The 19,729-nt window shown below is 31.6% G+C and overlaps 1 long non-coding RNA gene across 1 annotated transcript; it reads left to right on the top strand.

Annotated features, from left to right (window-relative positions):
- Positions 1-17,181: 17,181 nt before the first annotated feature.
- Positions 17,182-18,456, top strand: LOC148780436 (uncharacterized). The gene is made up of 2 exons (XR_016040728.1): positions 17,182-17,311; positions 18,206-18,456. It is a non-coding gene; the product is annotated as an uncharacterized LOC148780436 (long non-coding RNA).
- Positions 18,457-19,729: the final 1,273 nt, after the last annotated feature.

The following is a 19,729-nucleotide window of genomic DNA, read 5'->3' as shown; positions in this document are numbered from 1 at the left end:
ACACATGAAAACACATATTTTGGCGACCGTGATGAGAATAACTTCCTCACTAATTTCCTTTTCTCAGTTCAAAGTTGGGACGAAGGTGTAAAATCAGCCACCAAAATGGCCAACGGTTAAAATTTAGTCCACATAATTTACCAGACAATTCTTATGGGGGATTGTTCAAGTCATTGGTGACATTGGCGAGCATGGGAGGGGCACTAATGGATTCTTTTTGTGAATATATTTTGGGATTGTATACTATGATACCATTTAGCTTTTTTTACAATGAGGTCACAATTATTTTTAGCCATTAGATATCAAATTGGATGGTTTGGGATGTCAAAGTTTGAAAATAGTTTTTTGAATTATGAGTATAATCAATGACATTTTTACAACCACCTGATTTGAAATCTAAAAGATAAGAGTGATTGTGACATTTTTGTGTTAAAAGTATTTGGTCTTTTTCTTATATTTTTTCATATATTTTTCTTAAGAAAAAATTTATAATCTTAAAATACAGAACTACGGATGCACTTCAAAAATACATCGGAACATGTTATTTTAGTATTGAAAAACCCTCTAATTGAGCATCTCGACATTGAGATGTATGATTATGAAAGAAACAAGGATTTTGAGTTTAAAAAAATAATGCATTTAACAACACATTATCTAGACTATCTATTTTTAAAATTTTTATATGTTTATAGATCTACTTGATTTTAACCATTTTTGGAGTTTAAAAATTTATAATTAGATATGAAAATAAATTTTGAGATAATCTTAAAAATATTTTACATCAAAATTATATGTTATGATCAAATTTGAAGGTACGTCTTAATTGAATTGTTTAAAGTTACAACTTTATAGAAATCACACCCTTTTTCTTATGGGTGATCTTTTCTGGTACACGGAGTTATAAGAATTTTATAAGAATTTTAATTTTTATCCGTGACTTAGGGGGTGCAAGTAAAGGAGTTTTTGGAAACTTCTCCAATTTCTTGGAGGATTATTGAAACTGAAATTTTGGGTGATATGAGTTGCTTGAGAATCCATAACAACAATTTGTTCATGACCGTTGGATTTTTACCTAAATAAATCAATGTTGCATATTCACTTTGGGAGTCTTCTGTGGTTTGGTAAGCAAAATGAAGCAATTTGGTGCTTGGCCGATTCGATAGATGATTCGGATTTTTTTAAGATTTAATAATAATAAATTAGATATTTATATATAATATATTAAATAATGGAAAAAAATAAAAAAATTTAAAATTTTTTTTAAAAAAAGTTAAAATATACTTTTATATAGGTATCCCCTTTTTTGATCGAAGCAATCCCAAGCTTCGACTGAAGCAGACCTGAAGCAAGCCGAAGCGGCAACACCACGTTTGTCTTCGCTGCGGTGTATGCTTAAAATCCAAAGGTTTGAAGATATATCGGCTATATTTACACTAACAAAAGTGGGGTTCCAAAGAGAAATTAGGCAACTGGTCCCATATGGAATAAGGAATCGAATCACATGAGAAGAGTTTGTTTTGGTCATAAAGCTTGCGAGCTAGTTACTGGTATGCTCAGATTCGAACCCCAAATCTAGCTAAGGACTGGCAAATTAGGCAACTGGTCCCATATTCCAAGAAAAGGACTGGCACCAACAACAGCTCCGATTTGGAGCTCATTTATCCATCAAAATCAACAGGTCGGGGCCTCCATTTGGTGACTGACTTCTACATGATTTCAACACCAATTTGATGCCTAGTTTGTAACCAAGATGAGCAGTTCGATGCATTTGTTGGTAACTGAGTTCATGCTGATTTGAGCTTTGATTTGATGCTTCTCACTCCACCAAAATCGAGAAGCCTGGGCCACTTGCTTAGTGACTGATTTTTACATAAATTGAGCTCAAAGTCAGTGTCTGTCGACGGGAAATTGAATTGTTTCGGGGTTTGATTCAGTTATTGATTTGTTCAAAATTCACTCCAGTTTTGGAAGTTAACTAGTTCAAGCAATAACATTGCACCAACCATTCGATAGAAGGTCTACATCAACAATTATAGCCAATAAGAGTCGGTAAACTATTGGTTCAATTAAAGCAGACAGTCCTTTCCAAGCTCAAATCTGGTTAAAAATTTTGATCTACTTTGCTTGCTTTATTTTGTCAACTGGTATATTTGATGTACCACCTTAACCTCCTTAACTAAACAAAGTGGTATCTAGGCTGGTGATGACGAACTATCAAAACTAGAAAAACTGTATGGAGCTAATTTCTCGATGTAGAAGAGAAAAATAGGTTACATCCTCTTCTAAGATGGGTAAATTTATATTCTAGAGTCAGTCCCACCAGTTTTAGAGCCTAATGCCGTGGCCAAGCTAGAAAATGACTAGAAAAATGGTTAAAACATGATGAAATAGCTAACATCACAATATTAGGTTTCCATAGAAGATGACTTGATTAGTGAATTTGAGGATTGTTTGGTGTGCTATCCAAGAAGTATGAGACTATTTCTAAGACTCATGTTGAACTCATGCTACAAAGGTATAACTTTTATAGGATGAAGGTAAAAAACTCATCAATTGAGCATGTTTACAAAATGACAGTGCTCGTAAAAAACCTTGCTTTAGTTGGGTATGTAGTAGTTAACCATATGTAAGTTTCATTATTTTTAACCGTCACCCTCCATCTTGGGAGTCTTTTGTGATTTCTTTGAACCACTCTATGTAAGGGATCGCTGTGTTAAATCTTCACATGACTTCAGCATTGAAGTTCAATGAATAATGAGAAAAAAGTCAAATAAGCTTCATTTGCTCAAAGTTCATCTTTCCAAAATCCTAAGAAACCTTACAATAATAGGAATAATAATAATAAGAGGTATAAAGTAAAGGGAATAAATTTTAAAATTAAAAAAAGTAGGCTGGGTAGATCAAGAGTAATTCTTTTAAGCTAAAAAATAAAATTACGGACAAGAATAACAACAATACTCAGTATAGTAATAATTAGAATAAGAAAAATAACTTGATTTGTATACTCTCATAATAGTTGGTTTTTGATTATGATATGAAAAATTGGTGGGTTGACTTAGCTTCCAATCGACATCTTTCAAGTACTAATGATAGATTCATAGAGTTGAAAGATATCACAACCAATAACCAGTTGCTTTACATGGGGATTGACGCCTATTTTAATGTACTTGATGTAGTACTTAGAAGCTATGTCCACTTAGAGGAATGATTCTCCCGATGCTTTTTATATACCTAATATAAGGCACAATTTAATTTGCATTATAGGGTTAGACAACGAGGGATATGAAATAAAGTTCAGATCAAGTCACGGTGCAATCGATAGACATTATCGAGCTTTGGAGTATGGTAAAGTCGACAATTTGTAGGATTGTATATTAATGAAAATTCTTCTCATTTTGGTTACATAGATATTTCCTTGAATACATATGCTTGTGTGAATGATTTATATTCTTGGCATTTAAAACTAGGATAAGTAAATAAAGATAAAATGAACAAACTAGTTAAAAGAGGTTTATTCCTTAACTTGGGAGGAATTGTTTTCAAAAACATGAGAGCCATGTAGTTTTGGTAAAATAACTAAGAAGCCTTTTTGTAAAAGGAAAAATGTCTAATGAACTTCTTAATAATACACATTCGGATATGTTGCCTATTAAATGTAGAAGCACATGGAGGTAAATAATATTTCATAGTATTTATAGATGATTGTTATCGTTATAGATATGTGTACTTAGTAGAAAATTAGATACATTAGAAACATTTAAAAAACTATAAAACTGAGATAGCAAACTAGCCAGGTAGAAACATTAAATTTAATAAAACATATAGGGGTGGTGCATATTGCTTCGACTTTTTTGCTTAGTTTTTTACGGAGAATGGCAATTACCAAACCACCATGTCATATCCACAATAATAAAATCGTGTACTTGAAAGAAGAAATGAGACTCTAGTGGACATAGTTAGGTCTGTGATGAGCTATTCAGATTTATTCCCTAATTTTTGGAGTGAGGCTCTTACAGGTATGGTGTTCTTGGGTACATTTGCTTATACTATCATAAAGTAGAGATGAACTACAAAATAAAAATATTAAATGCTCTTTTATAGGTTATTTAGAAAAGTCCAAGGGCTACAGATTTTATAACCATGGTACTATATTCTTAGTATAAAACTGTGATACGTATTGAATAAAAAATATATATGATGAGCGTACTTTAAATAAGCATATTGACTTAAACGAAATTGATAATGATAAGGTTCTTAAAGACCTTATTACTCAATTTCTCTATGCAACTGGTGAGCATGCTCTTATGAGCCTAATGTACTAGATAGACCGAAAAGAATTAGACACCTCAAATGAATTTTATGTGCTTATGAATGAAGATAATTATTTCTCATTTAGTGAGGATATAATATATGAACCTTGAAGTGACAATGAAGCTACTAGCTTACATGATTCCAACTGAATGGATTCAAGCCTTGGATTAGACATTTGATTCCATTAAAAGGAATTAAGTTTGAATTGGTTGATCTCCCTAAGGATATAAAAGCAATTGGTTGTAAATGGATCGTAAAGAAAAATCTTAATACAAATGTATCCATATAAAAATATAAAGCTAGATTGATAGCTAAAACGTTTACCAAAAGAAGGGTATAGATTATGTAAAGACCTGTTCTCCAGTGGCCAAATTTACATCTATTAGTATCATCCTAGTATTAGTAATATCTTATAATTTAGAATTATTTCAAATGAATGTTAAAACAACTTTCTTGAGTGCATAATTAAAAGAAGATATTTATATAAAGAACCAGAAGGATATGTACACAAACTTAAAAAATCTCTATATAATCTAACAATCTTCAATGCAATGATATTTGTTAAAAAGAATGAAATAACTGGTTATATAGCCTTAGCTGGTATGATTATAGACCATTTGACAAATGGATTAAGTGTTGAAACATTTTTTAAGCATATAAATTTGATGGGACTTAGAAATTTTAAGTTAGAAATTTCACTTAAATTAATATTAAAAATTTCGATCATGAGAGTAATAACATCGATAGTGTGAAAAACCCCATCACATCTGATTATTTGTGAATTTTTCCTTTTTATCATGAGAAGGATAACCACAATAGGGTGAAAAGCCTCATGATGACAATATGCACATAAAGGTAAATCTACTAACTGAAAATAGATCTTATAACATATTTAGCCTTCATGGTCAAATGGGAGATGTTGGTATTTGTGTGGCAATGATACCTAACATGTGTTGGTATGAAACTTTTTGATTGGTTAAAACCTTTTTTTGTTAAAACTAATTGATATTAATTAATGATTTAAAAAAGAGGTATTTTTATTTTAGAGACAAAAAATCCTTTTTTTTTTTTTTTTTTAACTAGTGGTCTATGCACATACTCCTTGCTTCCACATTTTGAGGGCCACTTTTGAAGGATTTTAGGATGGAAGTCGAATGTTGAAAAACGGCCTCCCACTCTCTATAAAATCATTTTCATGGCCATGAGAGAACCAACTAAGAAACCCATTCTGGAGACAGAGGTAGAAGTTTCATTGGTATATAATTGAGTCATGGTCTCATGGAAGATCTAGATTCAATCCTTCAAAATGGAAAGAATTAACTCCTGAAAAATTAGAAACCCTAATGTGAGTGACAAGAGCCATTGACAACCGAAGATCCACGGACATCAAAACTAAATCAATATTAATGTTTGACATTTACGTCGACAAAATCAACTTGAAGATCCACAGACATCAAAACTAAATCAATATTAATGTTTGACATTTACGTTGACAAAATCAACTTGAATGTTAGAGGCATATCAACCATTCGCAAGTCCTCGAGTCCATTTCGAAGTACAGGACTTGGTTGACCGGCTACAGTGTTTGTGAAAGGAAAATATATATTGTCTATCAGGTTAATATGGAAGGTGTATATTATAATGGGAATAATAGATACAATATCTTGTATTTATGGTAAGTCTGAGTATAGTATAAAATTTATTTTTATTATTATCATCTATAATTTGTCAATAAAAGACTATATTCATATGTTTAAAGGACACAGGGAGTCTCTTTAGAGAAATCTGAGACTCTTCACATGGTATCAGAACAAGGTTCAATTCGCTATGTCTATTCCTCGTCTTTGAAGCGTCATTGCCAATTCTCAAGACGAGTTTGTTGCTCACCCAGTCGGTGCCCTTATGTCGAGTTGTGTTTCGACTCTCTGCAAATTCTTTCTGCTTTTTCTACAATCTCTTCTATTAGATCTAAAAGACATTGTTCTCACCTTTTAGATCTCGTTCTCCTCTCTCGATTAACAGTAATTTTTCCTTTCTTTGTTGGTTTTTGGATTTCTAGGGTGACGGTTTCGAGTTTCTATGGATTTCGTCTTGATCATTAGTTCTATGCGTGATTCATGTTTGTTATGCAAATACTGATCATACCCCCCTGTTAATTGATCTTAATATATCTTATTTTTCCTTTATTTTGGAGTTTAGATCTATTTGTGTTAAGCTGTCTTGTTTTGACCAGAAGTTGGTATTTGGGGTTAGGGCTTCTGAAATGTTTTTGGGGATTCTTAACCGATCTATGGTATCATTATGAAGATTTATCCCTTTGGTGCTTCCAACGAATAACCTTCACTATATTGTTGTTAAATTGTCCTTTTGACTAGAATTTTGATCTAGGGCTTCGGTCTCTAGAAAATCACAGGGTCTCTTAGGTTTTCTTCGTGAAAAAAAAAAAAAAAAAAAAATTCCCAAATTTGAAGTCAACGATCATATGAAAACAACCATTTGAAAATGGCATCTGAAAAATTACAATATCTGACATCACTGTCTTCCCTTTGAAATCAAACGACCTTTGAGTAACAGCCTCTGAAAACTCTTTCTAAAATCTGATCTAGAACCTGCCTCTGAATCCACCTCTGAAAAATGGCCTCTGAAAATGGCCAATCTGCTCCATCTGAAAAATCGCCCTTCTGTCTGTTTATGCCTCTGGATCTTGATATCAAGGTCTAGATCTGTCTAAAATCTCACCCCGCCAACTCTGATCCAATATTATCATTTACCCTCTGAAACTCTTATGAAAAACCACCCCCCACCCCCCCTCTGAAATAAAAATAAAAATAAAAATAAAAATGCATTATTATGATTTAACCTTTGCTCAGTCTCTTATTGTTTGTAAGATCGAGTCTATTACTCTATTACTCGATCATGTTCTTTGACCATTTGCAACCCGACCTCAAGAAGAAAAATGCTCTGAAATATTTTTGTATGATCAAGTTTGCTTTTTTGTTACTCGATCATGTCTGTTCTGGTCGGCGAGCTGCTGAATTTATTGGCTCTTCCAACTATCATTTTGTTTTTCTCGGCTGTCTTGACTGTTTTTCTGTCTTCAGTAAAGATCTAAAATTTATATGTTCCTAAGGCTTGTTGATCCGCCGCTACTTTTTGTGCTTGTTGATCAAGCAATATGAGCACGACAATTACTGCTTCTACTGGTGACGCTATGCACCTGAAGATCAAATTGCTCGTTTCTGTAATTAATGTTCAAACTCCAGCTGCACTCTCTCATAGCATCTTGAGTTTGAGGGGGAGTGTGAAAAGAAAATATATATTGTGTATCAGCTTAATATAGAAGGTATATATTATAATATGTATATTTGAGAAGGGTAAATACAATATCTTGTATTTATGATAAGCCTGGGTATAGTATATGATTTATTTTTATTATTATCATTGATAATTTATCTATAAAAAACCAATCTGTATATTCATATGTTTAATGGACACAAGGAGTCTCTTCAGAGAAACTTGAGACCCTTCACATTGTTCAGGATTGCAATGCTATCACAGTAATGAATCTCTCTATGACAAGCTCCCAAGAAGAAAGATATGTCATTAAGTCAATGGAAACTCGAATAAGTTGCATTTCACCTAGAGAGAAAAATGAGTTATGTTCAACTGAGCAGTTGGGCCACAACTATATCAAGAAGCAGAGTGTCTATGGGTACCCTGTGACTGTATTACCCCCCTATCATCATCATCGTCATCATCTGAGTCTTCCCCCGTCCCCCCTGCCCCACCCTCCACACACACATATATATTGGGAAAAGTTTATATAAGGTTGTAACCTTAAAATGTAGAGTCACACATACACCTCAAAAATCTATCGGAAATGTTGTTTTAGTATTGAAAGATTCTCTAATTGATCATCTCGACATCGAGATGTATGAGTATGAAAAAAAAAGTTTTCGAGTGCAAGAAATAGTGCATATTGCAACACATTATCTAGACTGTCCATTTTCAAGATTTTCATATATTTATAGATCTACTTGATTTTAACCATTTTTGGAATTTAAAATTTCTAATTAGATATGAAAATAGATTTTAAGATAATCCTAAGAATGTTTTACACCAAAATTACATGTTATGATAAAGTTAGAGGTGCACCTTTAATTGGATTGTTTAAAGGTTGCATCCGTATAAAAACCATATATATATATATATATATATATATATATATATATATATATATATATATATATGAAGATACTACAAAACGCCTATAGGCGAAAATGAAAAGTGATTTCACCTACTCTCATCATCGTCCAAAGTTTATCGTACGGTCACGATTGTTCGGTAGTATTTCATTTTTCATTTTTTTTTCTACAAATAAGAATGATCTGAAATTTGGAGCACGTGATCACAAAAAATAGGGGAATCTACAAAAAATATAAAAAATATATTTTACATAAAAAAATTTACCAAATTAACCCAAAAACGTTTTCACGGTATTTTGATCAATTTATTTTTGGTGAATTATTTGTTTTATATTTTTATTAGGTGCGCATCACTAAGATGTACACACGTTCCGAATTTCAAGTCATTCTACAAATCTAAATCACTTAAAATTTTAGGTGTGTATTTATAAAAAATCGGTGAATCTTCGAAAAAAAAAAAAAAAATCTTGTACATGAAACAAATTGATCAACATACCCCAAAACGTTTTGGGGGTATTTTGATCATTCTTTCTTTTGTAAATAATGTTTTTTATATTTTTATTAGGTGCACCTTGATGAGAAGAACACACACCTAAAATTTTAAGTGATTTGGGTTTGTAGAAAAAAAAATAAAATTCAAGAACTACCGGACATTCGTGATCGTCAGATCGGCTCAGATTCAATTTGGGCCGTTGGGCTCATATGTTTATGAGTTAGTGGGCTAATCCCAGCTTATATATATATATATATATATATATATATATATATATATATATATATATATATATATGGGAAAATATATTGTCAGCCCAATGGCGTATTGCTACAGTAAACACCAACGACCCATATTCAATCTGGGCCGATCTGGCGATCTTAGTGTTTGAATTTTAATTATTTTTCTACAAATCAGAATGATATGAATTTAGAGCGTGTGTATATAAAAAAATAGGTGAATCTTTGAAAAATATAAAAAACATATTTTACATGAAACAAATTTGACCAAAATACCCCTGTAAAGTTTCGGGGGTATTTTGGTCAATTTTGTTTTTTTGTGTATTATCTTTTTTTATATTTTTCTTAGGTATGAATTTATGAGAAGAATATATACCTAAAATTTCAAATGATTTGAATTTATAGAAAAAAAATTAAAATTCAAACACAAAAAGAGATCGTGACCATTAGATCGGCTCATAATCAATCTGGGCCATTGGTGTTTACTGTAGCGGTCAGCTAGTGGGCATACTGAATCCACTCCCTATATATATATATATATATATATATATGTGTGTGTGTGTGTGTGTGTGTGTGTGTGTGTGTGTGTGTGTGTGTGTGTGTGTGTGTGTGTGTGTGTGTGCTGTAGGCCCACTAGCTCACAGCTACATCTGAGCCCAAGAGCCCAGATTCAATTTGGGCCGATTTGACGATGACGACCTCATTTTATATTGTAATCCAATTCACATGAAATTTTAGGATTCTATTCTTCTATTCAAGGCGCACTAAATAAAAATATTAAAAAACTAATTCACAAAATATAAATTAAACAAAATACCCTTGAAAAGTTTCGGGGGTATTTTGATAAATTTATTTTTTACAAATTATTATTTTTGATATTTTTATTGGATTTTTCTATCTTTAAATAACACACATCCAAAATTTTAAGTGATTTGGATTTATAAAAAAATTAAAATTAAAATACGAAATGAGGTTGTGATCATTAGATTAGTTCAAATTTAGAGCTCATATGTAGCTGTGAGCTAATGGGCCTTGGATTAGTTCAAATTTAGGGCTCATATGTAGCTGTGAGCTAATGGGCCTAGGCCAACATTTTCCGTATATATATATATATATATATATATATATATATATATATATATATATATATATATATATATATATATATATATATATATATATATATATATATATATATATAAGGGCTCATATGTAGCTGTGAGCTAAGGGGCCTATGCCAACATTTTCCATTTATACTCTGAGGAGCAAGGATGTCCGATAGTACTTGAATTTTATTTTATTTTCTACAGATCCAAATCACTTAATATTTTAGGTGTGTGTTCTCCTCATCAAGCCACACCTAATAAAAATATAAAAAAAATATTCGTAAAAATAAAATGACCAAACTACCTCTCAAAGCGTTTTGGGGGTATTTTGGTCAATTTATTTCATGTAAAATATTTTTTGATATTTTTTCGAATATTTATCTATTTTTTATGAACACATGCTTAAAATTTCAAGTGATTTAGATTTGTTAAAAAACAACTAAAATTCAAACGCTACCAGACATCCATGATCGTCAGATCGGCCTAGAATCAATCTGGGACGTTGGTCTCATATGTTCATATGAGCTAGTGGGTTAATCTCATCTTTCACTAGATCATCTCATCTTTCTCATCTTTCCCATATATATATATATATATATATATATAGACCTCATAGCTTCATATCTATTCACCTACCAGGTTCTATCTCTCCTCTTTTCTTTTATATCAGCATGTGTGATTGCAATATAAATTCTCTGCCTTCCTCTTGCCCTCAACACTGGAAACTCTTTTCCAGTTATTGCATATGTAAACAGTAAGTGTGTTGTTTTAGTTTCATATTTTTAATTTAGTTTCTCTACCCTGTAATCTTTCAGATATAGTCCGTAATCCCTTAACCTGTTTGTAATAATGTGGTTTGTCTGTAAGATTATACTTTGTCTAATACAATTTGTCTCAGTTTGAATGAATGATTGTTATGAACAAATATTATGCAATTTAAAATATTATTTAGTTTAAAAATAGGAGATTTCAACCACACACAGTGGTTAGTCATTGATATATCAGTAATACTTTTTATTTGCATAATTCTATTCTGTCTCAATTTTTACAGAATTTTACAAGAAATAGTCAAATATAATAGCATGATATTCACATACTTACTCTAAGCAATACCATAAGATTTTACTGTAGATCTTGGCACGTGTTGGTATCAGAGCCAAACAGTAAAATAGTAAAACTGTTAGAGTTAAACGTTACAAGATTACTGTAGAAACCTACTTAAATTTGCATCTAAGAAAGTTGGTCCGAGAGTTAAGACAAGAGACGAAAGGACAAGTCTAGGCAAAGTACCCGCCAAGGCCAGGAAGAGCCGCTTAGGGGAACACGCTGGACCCTTGATCGTCCAGATTGTCATTATCCGCAACCTACAGATGGCAAATTTAATTAGGAATCTTAAAGGTAATCTTGCAACTTCATCACAAACATTAAGAGTTAAAAATAAGGAACATATTATTATAAATGATATTGAAGATCATATTCAAAATTGGAATATACCCAAAGTACCAATAACAGATATTTATCATAAAGGATCATTTAAATTCGAACTAGGTTATGCTATAAAGACAGTAGAAGAAAGTTTGTCTGTAACTCAGAATCAAGAAGACTTTCAACTACTATCAAGAAAAATTATTGAAACACATAAGGAAAATAGTTATACATATTTACATATTGGGCTTATTCAAATAGCCATTAAACCTTTAACCCGACTAGGGTTAAACACTTCTGTGCTTGTATACCTAAGAGATACAAGACACAATAATTTCACAGATTCACTCCTAGGCATGGTTGAATCCAGCCTATGCAGTGGACCCATATATTTTAACTGTTTTCCAAATTTTTCGGTTTCTTTAACAGATCCAAATATCTTTAGATATACTATCAATAAATCTGAAAACTCATGGATTTAATATGACTAATGGTTCTCAAAATCTAGCAATAGTATACAGAATATATTATAAAGTAATGAATACTTTATGTCCTAATATTATGCGAATGGATAAGAAAGACCAGACTATATTATTTCAAACAAATATGCAAAAATCAAATACAATTATACCTAAAACAATTAATTGGTCAGATATTATGCTACCTCAGTCTTGGGCACTACAAAATGCAAACCAACCCCAAGAAGTACCGAGAAATAATATTCCAAACCAAATAATTGAACATCCAGATGGAAATATTGAAATAAAATTTCAATAATCCAGAATCAAAGATGACATAGACATTAATAGGAAAAGAAATAAAAAACCTTTAACACCTGCTAGAAAATCCTGTCATACTCCTGATGTCATCATACTTCCTCCTCCTCCTTCTTCCCAACCAACACCATCTTCTGACTTCCACTTACAAGGAGTAAGAAGAACAGCCGATCATGTAATTCTTCTTACATACACTTCTGAACCAAGTATAGAAGAATTTCAAATACTTACATTACAAATAGAAGATGATATAGAAGAAGAAATAACTTTTCATACATATACGGATCAATATATAGCAGCCTATTTAGCCGCTAAATTAGAAAGAAAAAGAAAGAAAATTAATATTAACTATATTAAACAAGACTATCTTTTTGAAGAAAATAAAAATATTAGAAATTGGTATCTTAAAATATTTCAGCCAAGATTAATAGAATTAATGCATAAAAAATATAACAAATATCTCAAAAAAGAAAGAGAAACAAAAAGATTTGTTATCTGGTTAAAAGAAATATGTATTCAATATAATATTAATATTCCCTCATTCGATACTATCCAAACTTTAGAAGAAAAAACATATATCAGTACTGATGGTACAACCACTGCTAGTACACACCCTCCTGAAAAAAGTATAATACTCAAAGGAGTAACTCCATCAACTAAAGGAGAACCACCTCAATCATTATATGATATAATTGCAACACCATATAAAGTTCTACCCAAGGAGTTAGGGAAAAGACAAGAATTAATTCCCCATATTGTAGAACAAAATAATTATACAAACTTATATATGCAGTCTTTAGGAAAACAAGCAGAAAGAATAGAAATACTAGTTTCAAAGGAAGTAACACCTTCCCTTTCTAAAGCAGTTTTGTTTAAACCACCTCCAGAACTGAATAAAAATAAATTTCATATTGGAGAAAATAATAAAACCCTAATGGACCAGTTAATAGCTAAATTATCCCAATTAGACATAAAAGGAATTTTTTCATGGAATTATAGTATACTCAGCTTATACACTAGGAGAACTCTCAGCAGAAATATGTGCTGAAGGCCTCGCTTTATGTACAGATATGAAACTCAAAAGACAATTGGATAAACAACAAATTACCAAGAGGAAAGAACTTTGTGACTTTTGTGAACATGGATATTATCTTGATAAGAAAAATATGCCTGAAAAATTATATAAGAAAAATAAAAAATATAAGAAAGACAAGTATAAATCCAAAGCCAATAAAGTACATAAACAATACAAAAAATCTAAAAGATAATTTATAAATAAATTCTCTCCAAATACAAAGAATAAAAAGAAGCTTCCAGTATGTTATAAATGTGGAAAGGTTGGTCATTATAAACACCAATGTAAATTAAAAAAGAAAATAGAATCATTACATTTAGATGACACAATTAAATCAAAATTATATCATATAATCAATTATGATTCTACATCTTCCAATTCCACTGAATCACATATAGAAAATATTCAGGATGATGACCTTTTATGGACTGAATCATCTGATTCTTCCAATTCTTCATCAGATAATCTATAGATCAACATAAATTAATAATGTTAAAGATCAGTTACAGAATAAAGAAAAATTTCTCTGTACTTTAAAACAAGACCTTAAATATAAGCATATAGAAGAACAAGTACAAAATCCTTTGATCCAACAAAAGATTCAATCAATACAACAACAAATAGAAACTTCTATATGCAGTGAGCATCCCTATGCTTTTTGGGAAAGGAAAAAGCATAGTATTTCTTTACCATATGAACAAGGATTTGATGAAAAATAAATACCTACAAAAGCTAGACCAATACAAATGAATACTACTTTACTAGAAATGTGTCGTAAAGAAATCAGTGATCTCCAATTAAAGAAATTAATAAGACCAAGCTCCTCACCTTGGAGCTGTGCAGCTTTTTATAAAAATGCTGAAAAAGAAAGAGGGGTTCCCAGATTAGTTATAAATTATAAACCTCTTAATAAAGTCTTAAGATGGATTCGCTATCCTATCCCAAATAAAAAAGATTTATTAGATAGAGTAGCCAATGCTTGTATCTGTTCTAAATTTGATATGAAGTCTGGATATTGACAGATACAAATCCAAGAACAAGATAAATACAAAACAACATTTAATGTACCATTTGGCCAGTATGAATGGAATGTAAGATAATAGTTGTAGTTGTCCTATACCTACACATAATCTTCATACACTTACTCAAGAAGATAATTTAATATTAGATATTATTGAAAAAATTACAGATCCAGAGGAAAAAAGATCTGTAATCATAAAATTTATCACATTAACAAAAACAAAAGCAAAAACACCTCCAAAAAGTAAATCACCTGATGAATACAATTTTGCTTCAATTATGAAACAACATACTTCTCAACAAAAAGAACCTTCGATTTCAGACTTAAAGCAGGAAATCAAATAAATAAAAAAAAAAGTATATCAATTAAAAAATAGGATTAAAACTTTAGAATTATAACAATTATCTCAACCAGAAACTGATACAGATGAAATAGAATTTGATCAACTCATGACTTATGAGCCAGATCCATCAGAAGATATACCAGAAACTTTAGAAGCCAAACCTCATTTGATAACCATTCCCTCTGTTAATGTAATAGATAAAATCATGATTCAAAAATGGTTCATTCAAGTCAAAATCATAATTGCAAAAGATTATAGTTTCGAAACTTCAGCCTTAATAGATTCAGGGGCTGCTCTCAATTTATCAATGAAGCTTTAGTACCTTCAAAATATTTTGATAAGACAACTCAAATATTAAATACAGCAGATGGAAGTAGATTATTTATCAATTATAAATTATCTAATGCTTCTGTTTGTAATAATCGTCAATGTATTAATACACCATTTATTATGGTCAAAGGGTTAAGCCAAGCAGTTATACTTGGAGTCCCATTCCTTACTCTTTTATATCCATTGTCAATAAATCAAACAGGAATATCTTCGAAGTATCAAAATGTACCAATACATTTTGCTTATGTTTCTTTCTTAGTCTATCTTTGACTTTTTCGGTAAATAAATATGGTAGTCCGGCTATGAATTTTTCTTTCTAGTGGTCTAACTGACAGTCTTCTCGTATTAATAATCGTGAGAAAAATACATCTTTATACCATTTATAATGAGATAATGTAGGACAACGAAGATTGGAGAGCAGATCTTCTGATCTGGCTGCTAATAATGCTGTGCTTCCTACGAAATGAAGTGTAATGGTATATATTAAGGTGTTGACGGCATCACTTTCAGTATAAATTATTTCTTGATTTTGTTCATTCCTGGCGGTCCATTGTCTTGTATTGGTAAAGATTCTATTCTTAGTTTCATCATCTACATAGAAATCCCACCATCCCCTTAACCAGCCAGTGAACCCAGTTACTATTGCTTTAGCAACTTCTTGACCCGGGTTGCCTGCCATTTTGTTTGCAGAAGCAAACATTGTCATGTGCCTCATGACATCTAATATTTTTAATTCTGATAAACCATCTATTGTCTAATTGACTATTGATCTCCCTGAATATGGCACAACTTGTTGTATAGTGTCTTCTTCAAGTTGAACGTCAATAGGTGTGGGTCTTTTATGATATGGTAAGGCTGTAATAGGTTTCCAATTTTTACCATAAGCTATTCTATTCAGATCAATCGGTGTAGTATCCATGAAAGCGGTTTTGTAAAGTATCTTCTATGATTGGTTCTTCTTGGAGCATCATTGTTTCATACTCTGGTATTTTGGCTTTTCCTTTATCTGAAGATTCAGGTATTGGACTAGGTATAGTTGGTGTAGGAATACTGATTTTGGGCGAAGAAATTCCTTTTATGTCTAATTGGGATAATTTAGCTATTAACTGGTCCATTAGGGTTTTATTATTTTCTCCAATATGAAATTTATTTTTATTCAGTTCTAGAGGTGGTTTAAACAAAACTGCTTTAGGAAGGGAAGGTGTTACTTCCTTTGAAACTAGTCTTTCTATTCTTTCTGCTTGTTTTCCTAAAGACTGCATATATAAGTTTGTATAATTATTTTGTTCTACAATATGGGGAATTAATTCTTGTCTTTTCCCTAACTCCTTGGGTAGAACTTTATATGGTGTTGCAATTATATCATATAATGATTGAGGTGGTTCTCCTTTAGTTGATGGAGTTACTCCTTTGAGTATTATACTTTTTTCAGGAGGGTGTGTAGTAGCAGTGGTTGTACCATCAGTACTGATATATGTTTTTTCTTCTAAAGTTTGGATAGTATCGAATGAGGGAATATTAATATTATATTGAATACATATTTCTTTTAACCAGATAACAAATCCTTTTGTTTCTCTTTCTTTTTTGAGATATTTGTTATATTTTTTATGCATTAATTCTATTAATCTGGGCTGAAATGTTTTAAGATACCAATTTCTAATATTTTTATTTTCTTCAGAAAGATAGTCTTGTTTAATATAGTTAATATTAATTTTCTTTCTTTTTCTTTCTAATTTAGCGGCTAAATAGGCTGCTATATATTCATCCGTATATGTATGAAAAGTTATTTCTTCTTCTATATCATCTTCTATTTGTAATGTAAGTATTTGAAATTCTTCTATACTTGGTTCAGGAGTGTATGTAGGAAGAATTACATGATCGGCTGTTCTTCTTACTCCTTGTAAGTGGAAGTCAGAAGATGGTGTTGGTTGGGAAGGAGGAGGAGGAAGTATGATGACATTAGGAGTATGACAGGATTTTCTAGCAGGTGTTAAAGGTTTTTTATTTCATTTCCTATTAATGTCTATGTCATCTTTGATTCTGGATTGTTGAAATTTTATTTCAATATTTCCATCTGGATGTTCAATTATTTGGTTTGGAATATTATTTCTCGGTACTTCTTGGGGTTGGTTTACATTTTGTAGTGCCCAAGACTGAGGTAGCATAATATCTGACCAATTAATTGTTTTAGGTATAATTGTATTTGATTTTTGCATATTTGTTTGAAATAATATGGTCTGGTCTTTCTTATCCATTCGCATAATATTAGGACATAAAGTATCATTACTTTATAATATATTCTGTATACTATTGCTAGATTTTGAGAACCATGAGTCATATTAAATCCATGAGTTTTCAGATTTATTGATAGTATATCTAAAGATATTTGGATCTGTTAAAGAAACCGAAAAATTTGGAAAACAGTTAAAATATATGGGTCCACTGCATAGGCTGGATTCAACCATGCCTAGGAGTGAATCTGTGAAATTATTGTGTCTTGTATCTCTTAGGTATACAAGCACAGAAGTGTTTAACCCTAGTCGGGTTAAAGGTTTAATGGCTATTTGAATAAGCCCAATATGTAAATATTTATAACTATTTTCTTTATGTGTTTCAATAATTTTTCTTGATAGTAGTTGAAAGTCTTCTTGATTCTGAGTTACAGACAACTTTCTTCTACTGTCTTTACAGCATAACCTCGTTTGAATTTAAATGATCCTTTATGATAAATATCTGTTATTGGTACTTTGGGTATATTCCAATTTTGAATATGATCTTCAATATCATTTATAATAATATGTTCCTTATTTTTAACTCTTAATGTTTGAGATGAAGTTGCATGATTACCTTTAAGATTCCTAATTAAATTTGCCATCTGTAGGTTGCGGATAATGACAATCTGGACGATCAAGGGTCCAGCGTGTTCCCCTAAGCGGCTCTTCCTGGCCTTGGCGGGTACTTTGCCTAGACTTGTCCTTTCGTCTCTTGCCTTAACTCTCGGACCAACTTTCTTAGATGTAAATTTAAGTAGGTTTCTACAGTAATCTTGTAACGTTTAACTCTAACAGTTTTACTGTTTGGCTCTGATACCAACACGTGCCAAGATCTACAATAAAATCTTATGGTATTGTTTAGAGTAAGTATGTGAATATCATGCTATTATATTTGACTATTTCTTGTAAAATTCTGTAAAAATTGAGACAGAATAGAATTATACAAATAAAAGGTATTACTGATATATCAATGACTAACCACTGTGTGTGGTTGAAATCTCCTATTTTTAAACTAAATAATATTTTAAATTGCATAATATTTGTTCATAACAATCATTCATTCAAACTGAGACAAATTGTATTAGACAAAGTATAATCTTACAGACAAACCACATTATTACAAACAGGTTAAGGGATTACGGACTATATCTGAAAGATTACAGGGTAGAGAAACTAAACTGAAAATATGAAACTAAAACAACACACTTACTGTTTACATATGCAATAACTGGAAAAGAGTTTCCAGTGTTGAGGGCAAGAGGAAGGCAGAGAATTTATATTGCAATCACACATGCTGATATAAAAGAAAAGAGGAGAGATAGAACCTGGTAGGTGAATAGATATGAAGCTATGAGGTCAAGATAGCTTGATGATGAGGATGATGCAGTATCTCCAAAGAGAGAGAAAAGTAGTAGAGGAAGAGAAGAGATGAGAAGTGGAGGCGGAGCAGAGGAAGTGGAGCTTAGAGGAGAAGCTCAGAACCCAGAGAGGGTTGAGATCTCTGAAGGGGGTTAAGCAAGGGAATAAGGCTTTGGACTGAGGAGTGATCGACCTGAGGATTAAAGAAGAGAGAACCTCCTTATATAGGCGAGGTTACTTCGAGGCGAAGCAAAGGAGATAAGACCAAAAGGGAGAGAAGACAGCGGAGGAATCAAACAAAAAAGAAGAAGACAAAAAATAAAAGAAAAGGATGCTTTGAAAAGCATCTTTGTACAGTAACTCTTTTTGTTTCTTATGACGTGGCTACAGTAGTAGCATCTTGCACAGTGATATTTGTCGGGGAAGTGGGCACAGTGAACTACTTTATGTACAGTGCCTTTGTTGTCGTTTATAAAAGTGGGCACAATGAACGACATCTTTGAATAGTCTTTTTTGTCTTTTCTGTCGGTGGAGCTTTGTCTTTTACGGAGCTTTGTCAGTGGAACTTTGTCGTGAAGCTTATGGTCTTTGACTACATTCATCTGGATCTTCTTCTTCCGGATCTGTTTCCTCTTCTGGATCTGCTTCACTGAGTTGTAAGTATCTATTGGTGTGTAGTGGGGAGGACTAGACAGTTTCTTTTGAGGACACCGGTTTTCGTCCTGCCTCAGTAAATATTTCTTTCATTTGTTGCTCTAACATTTCTTTTGAGG

Source organism: Amborella trichopoda, chromosome 9 (genome assembly GCF_054954075.1).
Source record: "Amborella trichopoda isolate Santa Cruz 75 chromosome 9, AtrichopodaSantaCruz75HAP2 v2.0, whole genome shotgun sequence".
Lineage (NCBI taxonomy): Eukaryota > Viridiplantae > Streptophyta > Magnoliopsida > Amborellales > Amborellaceae > Amborella > Amborella trichopoda.
This window is presented reverse-complemented; position numbering and strand designations above follow the sequence as displayed.